General features: G+C 42.9%; 1 long non-coding RNA gene across 1 annotated transcript; it reads left to right on the forward strand.

Moving 5' to 3' along the window:
- Positions 1 to 1,608: 1,608 nt before the first annotated feature.
- On the forward strand, positions 1,609 to 11,877 carry LOC129171721 (uncharacterized). The gene is made up of 3 exons (XR_008566824.1): positions 1,609 to 1,696; positions 1,863 to 2,143; positions 11,766 to 11,877. It is a non-coding gene; the product is annotated as an uncharacterized LOC129171721 (long non-coding RNA).
- Positions 11,878 to 12,540: the final 663 nt, after the last annotated feature.

Raw genomic sequence — 12,540 nt, forward strand, 5'->3', positions numbered from 1 at the left:
GAGATAAAGTTTACGAGACAGCAGCCATGCAATGTAAAGCAGTAGTGGGCGATGTCACTTCGTAAAGAAACACCACAGTACACTTTTTTGTTTGTTTTCTAGTACTTGCAAACAGAACTAATCAGCCATACAAGAATTGCCCTTTGTTGACATGCGACTTCAATAAAATAACACAAAAAAACGGAAAGAAAATCATTTTTAAAAAGATAAATAACATTTAAAGAATAAAAGGTCTTATATGATCCAGTGTTTTTTTAATTAATACACAATGTACTGTATGTCAAAAATGGTGTCCAAACTGACAATTAAGCTGTAATTGTGATTTAACGCACACAGTCAGGAAAGCGGGAAGAACTGGGTTCCAGTCTCCGCTTGGGTAACTCTTTGCATGTTCTCCCCGAGCGTTTCCTCCCACATTCCAAAAACATGTTAGCTTAATTAGCGACAGGTATGAATGCGAGTGTGGATGGTTGTTTGTCTATATGTGCCCTGCGATTGGCTGGCGACCAGTCCAGGGTGCGCCCCGCCTCTCCCCCGAAGTCAACTGGGATAGGCTCCCGTGAGGATGGATGGATGTACTGTAATTTAGCAATGAAGATGTCGCTAAGAAAAATGGTGAGTGTGGTTAGCACAAATGTGTGCATGCATGTTTAGTTTTGTCACACAACAAAAGCTACATTGTTGGTTTCTCCAGCAGCATGTCGAAAAGGAGGATGCAAACAGCTCAGCGTGGGGGCAGCAAAGATGGCGGCGGGCAGCGGACTAGTCTAAGAAGCGGCGGGCGCGCTGGGCCATCGATCTGCCATAACACACGACTCCAACTGCATTTACACAAAACCAATCACATCCCCCGCTGACTGATGTGTGGATAATTGAGCAGTCGCTGAGGTTTTCATGTTTCTCCTCCGGGCTCCTCCCCACCCACCGGATTTGGCCAATTGTCTTTTACTTGAACACCGTTTACAACAAAGGGAGATCCTGATGTGTATTTATGTCAATATCGGCTGTCAGGGTAGCTGAAGGGCTGCTAACTCCACCGCTCACCATGAAGGACCACCAGCCTGTCCAGGCTAATTAACCTCACGGGCCAAGGCCTCCTTCTAGCCTGCAGGGTCAGCCGCCAGGGCAGCTGCTGCACGGGCAGACACTCCTGGCAAGCAATACTTCCTACAAAACAAATAAAGGACGAACACTGTAGCTACTTAAGCATGAATGCTAAGTTTGCCCTCATAAGCTATTAGAGGTGCTTAGAAGTGGAAGAAGGCTATACTGTACAAAACTGTCTACGTCTGTGCCTGAGAACTGAAGAAAGCAAGTCAACTTGCCCGTGTGAGGGCATATTTACAAAGTCTGTTCTTCTATTTTAACGTGCATCCACCTGCGAGCCCATAGGTGTCGTAAAAGGTGTGTAGTTTTGTAATAATTCTGTTTTTTTCTTTATGACAGCTTGCATCTTCCAGCGTCCCCAGAGAAATAACATTTCCACTGCAGTCTTATGGCAAAGGTGTCCCTGCGCAGCCTTTTGTTAAGTACCGGAAACATCTTTTAATTGATATTTTGTTGGTTTAAACTAAGTGTCCTATGCTGGAATTAAAAAAGGGTTTCGTTGTTTTTACATTTTACAGCGGTGGACTTCTTTTTACACTGGCGGGACAAATAATGATTTAAAAAATGGTTACTGCCCTCATCACTAAATGTAAGTGACTGAATATTTGTTTTAATATCAAGCGTGACTAACTTCTTTTTACACATGAATACAAGTTCAAAATGTTTAAGGGATATGATAATTTTTTGTATTTTACAGTGTTATATCGCGGTTCACCTTTCGCTGAATTTTTTTTGTGCTTCTTTTTTTATTACAGAGTATGAAAGCTGTTATAGGTCGAGCCTGGCCCTTTAAGAAGAATTGCATTGTGGGAAGTTGAGTGTCTGTCTCTTCCCTCTCTCGTCTGTCTGTACCACTCATTGTTTTCTGCGTCCTGATTGGCTGACCATTGTCAATCAATCTCCTTCCGGCAGCCTTGCCATGTCTCCCGTGTCATCGATAGCTTGCTTGCTTGCTAGCTTGTAAATGAATCATCGGTTCGAAGGAGGAGGACTGCTGCACATGACTGCCCTCTATAGCCCACACACGGAACAGCAGGTTAGAACAACACAATATACCGTACGTGTCGCTACACCAGCAATTCATCCACAGCGTGAGTCCAACTGTGTTCTGACAAGCTGTATTTTTACATAATGCCCTTGTTAGCAACCCATTAGCTTCCTGATACATGGAAACATGACTATGACTATGACATCATCAGCGGTTGACTCTAGTTCTTCGCTAGCTATCGCAGTTATGCCACAGTTGCGGTCTTTTGATCGCCTCGCCCACCTATTTGAGAAGAACTGCCTTAAATGTTCATTTGACCCTTTCGTTCGTCATTCACATGGATTTTGAATTGTTTCCTGCATGTAAAACTACAAAACATTTTTGACTTCCCGGAACCGATTAATTGGATTTACATTACTCCTCATGGCAAAAATTGGTTTGGTTCGAGTACATTTTGGTTCAAGTCAGTGATACTAACCGAGGTACCGCTGTAATACTTATTGCTTCAAAACCCTCCCTACCGGGGCACTCCTGTTTTTAGGGCTCTACTGCAAAAATACTAGTCAAAGATCATCTAAACGGCAGGAGTACTGCTGTTTTTAAGGAATCTGTACATAACCTGCACAGTATTATTCTAGTTTTACAGTTTTTGTTCACTATGATTATTTTTTTGACATTTGACTTTTGTTACGCCCCAGCTGGGGAAACACCGGGGCTGAACATAAAGCAGAAGAGGTCCCGGCTCCCCCAAGTCACAAGCCACAAAAAAAGGAAACAAAAAGCAGGTCTTCAACATAAAAAGTCCATCGGTTCGAAAGCCAACATGTCCAAACTGCAAGGTATGGTAGGTTGGGAGGGGAGAGAGAGAGAGAGAGATGGGAGGGGCTCTTCCTCTTCCCTCTGCCTCTGAGGAAGGGCCGATCAGGGAAGCTGGAGTCCTCCAAACAAAAAAAAAAGAAAGAAACAAAACACACCTCCACCAAATTGGCTGCAATCAGCCACAACAGCAAAAAAACAAAACAAAACTTACGACCCAGGGTCGTAACACTTCGCTTAAATGTACTTAAAACATAGTATATACAGGTTTATGGCAGAATTGTGACCACTGGGGAGTGTTAATATGAATTATTTCTAAACAAATGGACTAGCAAGCTGACTGAGCTCCTTAGTAGCCCAGATGGAAGCCAACATGGGTTTGGAGTACATTTTCTCCCGCTCCAATTTGCAAGCGCTCCCAATAATCATAACGATAATGATGAAAAATGCTTTTTCTCAGTGTTGTGAGCGCTCGCTGCTCCTATGGCGCCCCGTCCGGCCATCACTCGCTAAACGCTGTACGCAAAAGTGGATGGAGTGTATGAGGCCGCTGCCAGAGTATTAATAATTAAAGATGGCCGGGCATCATTGTTCCCCTCTCTTGATGGCCGTATAAGCGAGTTGATTACCCTTCAGCAAGATTATCATCTGCTGCCTGCTGATACAGCGGCCGCGGCATAAAAGGCTGCTTTCCAGCAAACTGCACCACTGCTCTCAGGCAACGGCGGCTTCATCAGAAAAGTCGGCCATGCGAAGAGATGGCTGCTGATAATGTTTCCGCACAACAGAGCGCTCTCTCTCCTTCTCTCTCCCTGCTCAAACAATGACGCTTATTTGGCTTGAATATCAGAGCTGTTATGATGTTGTTCATTATACATGCGCGCATCTAATGTGTACCACCGACTAAATAACAGGAATTACAGTTTCATATGAGGACAACAGGTTTATCTCCGAAAAGTGAGTACAGCCCTCACATTTCCCAAATAATTGCATCATATCTTCAAAGGACGACACGATAAGAGAGTAAACTCGGCTATACTTTAGAGTAGTCAGTGTACAGCGTGTATATTAGTGTAGATTACTATCCACAGTCATTATTGTCTAAATTGATGGAAACACGAGTGAGTAGCATGACTGTGTCTTACCTACAGTCAAGCATAGTGAGTGCTGCCGGCACTAAGGAGCTGCGGTTCATTGGGGGGACACATGTAACAGTGACCAATATTTAGTGTGAACACTTGCCTCTTGGGAATGGAATCGATCGGAGCTGCACAGGTTGCTCCTGGAATCCTCTTCCACTCCTCCGTGATAACATCACTGGTGAAGCTGTTGGATGTTCGACTCCTCCACCTTCCTTCCTTCCGCTTGAGGATGTCCCACAGGTGCTCAATTGGGTTCAGGTCTGGAGGAGACATACTTGTCCACTCCATCACCATCAGCTTCTTCAGCAAGGCGCTTGTCATCTTGGAGGTGTGTTTGGGCTCCTTGGCATGTTGGCACGTTTCCCCTCAATGAACCGCAGCTCCAGCAGCACTCATGCAGCCCCAGACGATGATTGTGCTGTAGCCGCTTTGTCCAAAGCGGGCCACGTGGGAACCCGAAACAATTTCAACTGTTTGACTTGAACATCGTTGGTAGTTGAAGACCTTTTATACCCCGAAAGACTTTTCCAGTTCAGTTAGAGTTCATTTCATCCAAAAGGCTTCCATCCATCCCGAGAAGCTTTTATTGAAGCTTAAAAGTTCCACAGACAAACGTTGTTTGTTTGTGGTTGGACTTCTTTTGTGTATGAAGGCATTTTGCACTTCTATCCAAAAAAGCCTTCCTGATAAAAGCACATCCAGCCTTTCTTCTTGGCCTGTGGCTGTTTCTTACGATGAGAAGGCAGAAGAAGATGCCATGTAATAAATATAGAGCGGACCCCTGGAATTTAAATGCTTGTGGTCTAGCAATTTGGATTCCAAGAAAGCACTGGTCCAAAATTCACTGAAGAATCTGTCAAAAAGACACAGCTCCCCGTACATACAGTAGAAGTGTTTTATGGTAATGTTTAGTTCATTTCAAACATGCAAAACAATGTTATGCTTTTTCTTGAGCTTTTTTTCGTGCGGATACAGTCTTCTGTTTGTAGGGAAAATGCTGCAAAAATGCCAGTCAAAGATCATCTATATGACAGGAGCACTCTGCTTTTGTTGAGGACCCACTGCAAAAACACGAGTCAAAGATCCTCTCCTTCAGTGGTTCTCAACTGGTTAGGAGCCCTCAATGACAAGCGGCGAACCAAATAGCGTACATTTTTCAACTCAATTTTTTTAAAATATCTTATATTTAAAGGGATTCTTTACAACAGTTATGCGGCTCCCTAGAGAGAGCTAACTTTTGAATGTGTTGCAAGCATGTAACCTACGCCACACGTAATATACAGGCGCAGGAGCCGTTGCTAAGAGCTGGCAGTGTGGAAGTGTACAACATAGGACAAGTACATCAGTAATTGGGGTGTCAAATTAAAGCATTAATGTAAATTAATTACATTATTTAGTGTGTTTTTTATTGTGATAATCTAACTTAAATTTTTAGCTTTACTGCTTCTGTATTTGAGGTTCCTTTTTATAAAATCATTTTTTTCACACCCTGAAGTGGGCATTTATTGGCTGTTATTGTGTTTGGGCTTGTTTAGCATAAGCTGATAGGCTCCCACTGTAGTTGGGAGGGCAAGGTGAGGAGCAGTGAGTAGCGGAGAGGAGATGTAAAAATCGAGGAGCATGTGAGAGTTATCGGCCCAATGAATGGGAAATATACATTTCAAAAACACTCCGACGGCACCACTTATAAAGGTAGAGTGATATGAAAATGACACGGCTAGGACTGCATCTGTTCAAGTCTGTTAAAAACAATAAACAAGCCACTTCTGTTAAATGTCAATATTTTGATCTGCCACAATAATGTAAAGCATTTCAATTAAAATACCTCAAGGCGAGGGCTTTTCTCAGCATTTTTTGGTGAGATTAGAAAAAGATATTTATTAGATCAATTAATTACAGATCATAATTAATTCACATCAGTAAAACATTTAAGTTAATTTTGCATCTCTGGCACTGCTTTTGCGTATGTGTGCGGTGAGATGTTGCCTCTTTCTTTATGTCTCGCTCTTCTCCAGCAGATATCTGCAGCTGTGTGAAGACCCCACTTGATGTCCTTTTTTTCCCTCCCACTAAAGCCTGACAGAGTCGCCCATAAACATGGCACGTACCTCGTGGCAGCCTAGTAACCGAGTATCAGACAAAAACATGAGGTGCATTCTCGGACATCAAGTTATTACCTTGTTCTGGGCAAGGACGACCCACCAGTTGAGAATCACTGCTCTACATGACAGGAACAGTGTTGTTTTTGTTTGGACGGGCCTTTTTACAGGGCGATAGTCCTCCCAGATTAGTTCATTCTAACAGCTGTGAAATGAGTCTAGGAGTATCAAGGACAATTTACAATTTAATTCAAACAGGAGGAGATACAAACAATTACAATGCCAGCAGCGGAGAGAGCGATTAGCAGCCAACAAAGGTTTAGCAAAATCCAATCGGTCTCCAAAGAGGAACTCTGTTCCGCTTTCTTTTATGACTTTGTCAGACAGGTGGTCCAATGGAATTAAACTAGCCTTTTTTCGTTGTGAGGCACCAGCTAGTCTAAGTTGGATAGCGAATCGCTTCTCAGACCTATCTTCAAACTATAGGTGTGTGTGGGCAGATAAAAACAACGGGGTGCATCTTTTCCAAGTGAAAGGTCTTCAGAGTGTGTTATATCTCTGTGGTAGATAAGCACGTTGCCGTACTTTGTCTAAAACAGAGTGGAAAATAATCCATTCTAAACAGTCCCCCTATTGGGATGACCTTTAGTCACCTCACAACAACACAGGATAGGTAGGTGAGATAGCCTGTTGGAATGTGCCCCCCACAAACACAATTCCTAGATGACGAAGGTTGTATGAATGTACTGTATACGTATGGACTTTTTAAAAACATTCATTTTTTTATGGCGGTCAGTAGGGATGCTCCGATCAGTGTTTCATGCTGCCGATACCGATCACATGGATTAATTAGACATTTATAATGAGTGCTATTGGCCAGCGGTACCGTATAAAAGGGAAAAGATCAGGACAATTTCTATGCCACTTATCCTCACAAGGGGTATGCTGGAGCCGATCCCAACTGACTTCAGGGGAGAGGCGGGGTACACCCTGCGCTGGTCGCCAGCCAATCACAGGGCACATATACCCATATAGACAAACAAGCATTCACACTCACATTCATATCTGTCGACAATCTAGAGTCGCCAATTAACCTAACACGCATGTTTTTGGAATGTGGAATGTGATGCCCAACGGAGATTCGAACCCAGATCTTCTGTGTGGCCAACATGCTACCCACTAGGCCACCGTGCGGCCCACAATCCTAATAAATAATATGAAATGAACAAAACAAAACATAGTTTGATAATAGATGAGTAATGACAATGAACTCATAAAAGAAGAGTGTGGTAGTGATCAGACATAGCACTGACAAATGAAATAGAACAGAACATAGTTGGATAATGGGTGAGTACTAGCAATGTACTCGAAAGAATAAAGAGTATTAAGTGCCAAGAAGGAAGAGTTAGTGAGTGTAGTAGTGTTTAGACATAGCATTGTATGTACACAGGACTCTTCCTCTGTGTACTTTGGAAACATCAACTGCTTATAGGTCAAGATACTACACTGCACGAAAGGTGATCGGCATTCAAAAGCATTCATCTTCTTGTGATTTTTCACGGAAATCGGCCGATACTGATCGGCGGCCGATCGATCGGAGCACCCCGAGTGGGCGGGTCCAGACGAGGGCTTCCTCCGTGCGAGTGGGCGCTGGGTGTCCCAACTCAGCAATAAAACTGATTACGATATGAACCAGGACCATATTTTGAAGCCAAATCGGCCAAAAGTAGCTGAAACGGTACTGAATACATCAGCCGTGCAGCAGTATTATAATTTTATGATGTGGAAAGTTCCCTATTCTACTCCCAATATTCCTTGAGGGGGAAATAAATTAGAAATAAAGTAGTAAGTGTGACATGCTAGCCTTTAAATAAATTCTGGTGACAGACCCACTTGTGTGTTGTACATAGAAGGACATAACTCATCAGGTGGTTAAGCTTGGAAATAAATCCCCCTCATGTGGGAGCAGACGGAGTCCTCTGGTGAGATTTATCCCGCTGTATGTTCTTATCCATCCCGGATATCCCAGAAGGGAGGCAAATCTACGCATGTGTTTGCAAGGCTTAAGGATGCTCGTGAGGCCAACAGGGCCATTTAGGCTTTCAAATCCCTCTTTTGTATGTTCACTACGTCTTCACCAGGCAAAGATGTTTACAAGGAAAACAGCGATACTCGGGAGGACGATGGGGGAAAGGACGAGAATGATTCTGACATTTGTTTCGGGTGCTGTCCCATTCGGGCACGGATCAGTGTCCACCGACGCATCAATTTCACATGAGTTAGATCCAAAGGCAAACAGCGCCTGAGGGCTCTCTGCAGCCTGGGGATGTCATATTCCAGAGAGCAGGGAGGAGGGAGGAAACATGCTTTCGCAGCTAGCGCTCATCTCTACACTGCCTCAACAGGTTTATAGCCGCACACTATACCGAGTGGGATTTACTTGCAATCGCGGCATATGCTGGAATGTTCCGCTCCAACAGAAGCAATATTAACTGAATCCTCTGCGGTGCGTTCAAACGGAGATAAAGAGGCGGGACCTATAAGCGCCCTGACATTTATTTCCACATATATAATGCTGAACAGCCATAGAAAGACAATTAATTGAATAAATCAAAAGCAGCCTTATATATTTATAAGCATCTAATAACACTATTAGTCTTGTTGACGTCGCCTTTATTGGTGGCGTATGTCTTTAGTAAAGGAAAATCACATTAAAACGACACAAACAATACCACGTTTTGTAATTTAGAGAAGCTTCCTGGAGGTGTATTACACGGGAAAGGCTCACGCTACTGAGACGGGCACAAGACAACACAACACTCGACTGGACACACTGAAAGGCACACGGCTGGATGTGGACACATTAAAGGGAGCACTATGCAGTATCCTCCGAGGAAATGTTCCTGTTCCAAATATGCAACAAGCCTTCCACACAGAGACTTTTTAGTAGTTTACATTTGAATTTTGTCTTCATGCTCAAAATAATAGCAAAAAAAAAAAAAAAACACTTTATGGTCCAAATTATTGAGCGTAATCAAGTGATCAGTTTTCATTTCTGTTTTACCAAGACATTTTCAACAATTTCTCTCATAGTAATTCATGTGAAGTGATTTAATCTGTTCCAAAGTTAAACTGTGCCCTTGATAAAAACCTTACTAACTTAGACAGGAAATGTTTTAAGTCATATTTTAACATTGCTATTTGTCAGTGTAAATAATAAAATAAAATGACTCCCTTGCAAAGACACGTATACATACCCAGACCCACTTCTATGTTGCAGTAATTTCCATTTCTGGTTCTATGGTTATCATTAGGGATGCTCCGATCGATCAGCTACCGATCAGTATTTGTAAAAAAAATCGTATGATCGGCATTTGCTGATAAAACGGCGGCAAAGCCCGGCAAAGCTAGTCACCTGTGACTAGCACTACTGCAGCCGCAGTGACCCTTTCGTGCAGTGTAGTGCCTTGACCGAACTAACGTCTTTGGCAGTGTCTTCCTCCCACTTCCTTCAAAACAAAAACAAACATGTCTGCCGTGTGGAACCTAAGTATCTGTATCGGTATCGGCCGATTTCAGTCCTGCATGATGGATATCGATCGGAACTGGCAACATAAAACCCTGATTGGAGCATCCCTGGTTATCAACATAACTATTCGACTTTCAAGCGGGGACAAGCCGCTTTACTGCGAGTCACGACATGTACTGTATGCAATCACTGTTGTGTAAGAGACACAAATGAATTAATTAAACGCATTAACATGTCATTTGCATTCGCTGGAGGGTGAAACTCGGCAACAAGCTTCGTGAGACTGTGACGCGATGGGGCTCCTGCATCGCCCGCCCCCCTGCAACCTAAGCCCTGCCTGAAAAATGCTTCATCAACCCCCCAAAGGGAAACGCTTCCTCTGCTGTTAACCTACTTCAGCTCAGCTCCAGTTGTGATGTCAGCGAATCAGCAACCAAAAGCCAGGGTGGCAAGGTGGAGGGAACGTGTCTCATCTCCCAGGACATTTCAATATGTCCTCCTTTGTACTCTCGTGTGAAGACACGGGGGAATATTGGAATTCTAATGCGCCAACTGTATGGCAGTCGGGCGAAACGCGTGAAAGAAATGATGAGTTGGGAGGTTGTCAGAAGAGCAAGCAGAGCTGAGGAAGAAAAAAACAAAAACAAAGCCCTGCTGCTTTTGAACACTTCTGGCGTAACGAATAGCAAAGTGGAGAAATCAGCGGCGCCGGGCCGCAGGTGCACATGCAGGCTGCTGTTAAGTCAGTCAATGTGTCAAATGTTGATCAAAAAGCAGGAGTGCTGTAGCGTCCTGTATGACCTGTTCTGCCCCGAGGATCCCTTTCTTCTGTGTGGCGTGATCCCAACATCATGACAATTACCTTTCAATTCAAAACCCACTTCAATTAAATAAGTAAGTACAAAAAAACCTTTGTCCACTGTGGAAATTAAGGGTCGTCCCTCTCCACTTTGCCCTTTGAATTTTGCAGGTTTCAAAAATAATTTAAATTTAGAATAATATTACAAATAATTGTACAAAACAAATAGAAATTAATAAACTATTATGTTTCATGGTTGAATATGCCCAGTTATTAATCAAAACATATGCATATCTCAGCAAATTTTACATATTTTCTGCCTAATTCAATCATTTTTAAGCATAAAAATGGCTAGATGAACTAAAACACAAATATAAGGCATTCAAAAGACGCATTTAAAGACATATTGAAGCAAATTTAATATTATTTATACTTAAGCATACTTAATAATAATCCCTAATAAAAACACGGGCTATTGTTCCAGTCGTAACCCACACTAAGCTGAAACTCAACTCTGAACGCTCTATGTCACTTCCTGTAGACCTTTCACTCAGCTCCCCTAGTGAACACATTTATAGCAACACACACAAGCATGACTCTTATTTAAATGTCTTATTTACTGTACTCTTATTATGTCTACTACATTGGATAATATGAGTGTAAAGGTGACTATAGGGGTGTTATTTTATGCCTAGAGAGTTTCTAATAATCTTAAACTTGTATTTAGAAGGTTGTAAACAGGTTTTTTATGCTCTAACTATGAAACTATTCTATTAAATAAGGAATCCCACATTGAGGAAATTCATTTCTCATGGTCGGCTCTGGAACCAAGTAACCACGATAAACGAGAGAACACTGTACAGTACAAAACCAATGCTGTAATATGCATGCCAGGCCACTCGTTGGCAAGGTACCTTAGTATTGCAACACTATCCACATGTGAAATGCTTTTCCATACAAATCTTACACAAAACTGTCCTTTGGATAACCTTGCTAACCTAACCAATCTATGTGGGTTTAGAATTCAACGTACAAGTTGTGTCAGAAAAATTCCAGGTTCCATCATTGATCGAATTCTTTGATGCGAGGGGCATCATCCACCGCGAGTTCTTGCCATGGGACCAGACAATCAACCAGTGTTTGCTTCGTTCAGTACAAAAGAAGAGACAAGAGTTGCGGCGGGACAATCTGACAGTTCCTGGCCAAGTAGAACATTGCGGTGCATCTGGAGCAACCTCCCTACTCGCCCAATCTGGCTCCTTGTCATTTTTTACTCTTTTCCTAGATCACGGGTGTTCTCAAGGGGACCCGCTTTGAAGACGTAGACGACATCATGATGGCCGTGACGACGGCGCTGCCCACAATCCCAGAAGAATCCTTCCAGGAGTGAATGAAGGCGTAGTCGAGAAGGCTGGGAAGGTGCGTTAGACAATCCATGGGGTTGCTTGGAAGCGAAAAACTTGAAGTTTGTAGTTTGCATTTGAAATATATCTTTTGTGACACCCCTCGTATGTTCATCATGCGACTCTATTGTATGCAATGGTGTCGTAGTAAAGATACACTCCGCTGGAGAAGCTCAAACGTAGGCTAACCACCTGCGCAAGTTACTCTCAAACCGAAATCATTACTTTTTCAGAAATTTTCACTCAGAAACACGTTTATAGATGCAATTTTAAACCATTGTCATGCAAACCAATGGACAAAAAGACACAATTTGTGTGGGTTTTCTCTCTTTTTACCTGGCCCCTGAAATGTATGGTAATGCAATGGTATAATAATGGTAACAGTATAATAATATAACGGTAATGATAAACCGCATGAATGCTTCTCAGTGGATACCAAATTCAAAGCCCACTAATTAAGAATGCAGCAGTAATCCAATGGCAGCGTGAGGTTGCCCTGAGCGCAGCTTTGGATAAGCACTGGTGAAGGTCACCCACCCCTCCCCAGCCTCTTCAATCAGCTCAGCTGGTTATCATGTCAGCGTACAAATCGTGACTCACACAGCTCCCTCCCGCCTTCTCCCAACAGAACGTCTTCACCTGTGACACGACTCTCCT

The sequence above is a fragment of the Dunckerocampus dactyliophorus genome, chromosome 18 (genome assembly GCF_027744805.1).
Source record: "Dunckerocampus dactyliophorus isolate RoL2022-P2 chromosome 18, RoL_Ddac_1.1, whole genome shotgun sequence".
Lineage (NCBI taxonomy): Eukaryota > Metazoa > Chordata > Actinopteri > Syngnathiformes > Syngnathidae > Dunckerocampus > Dunckerocampus dactyliophorus.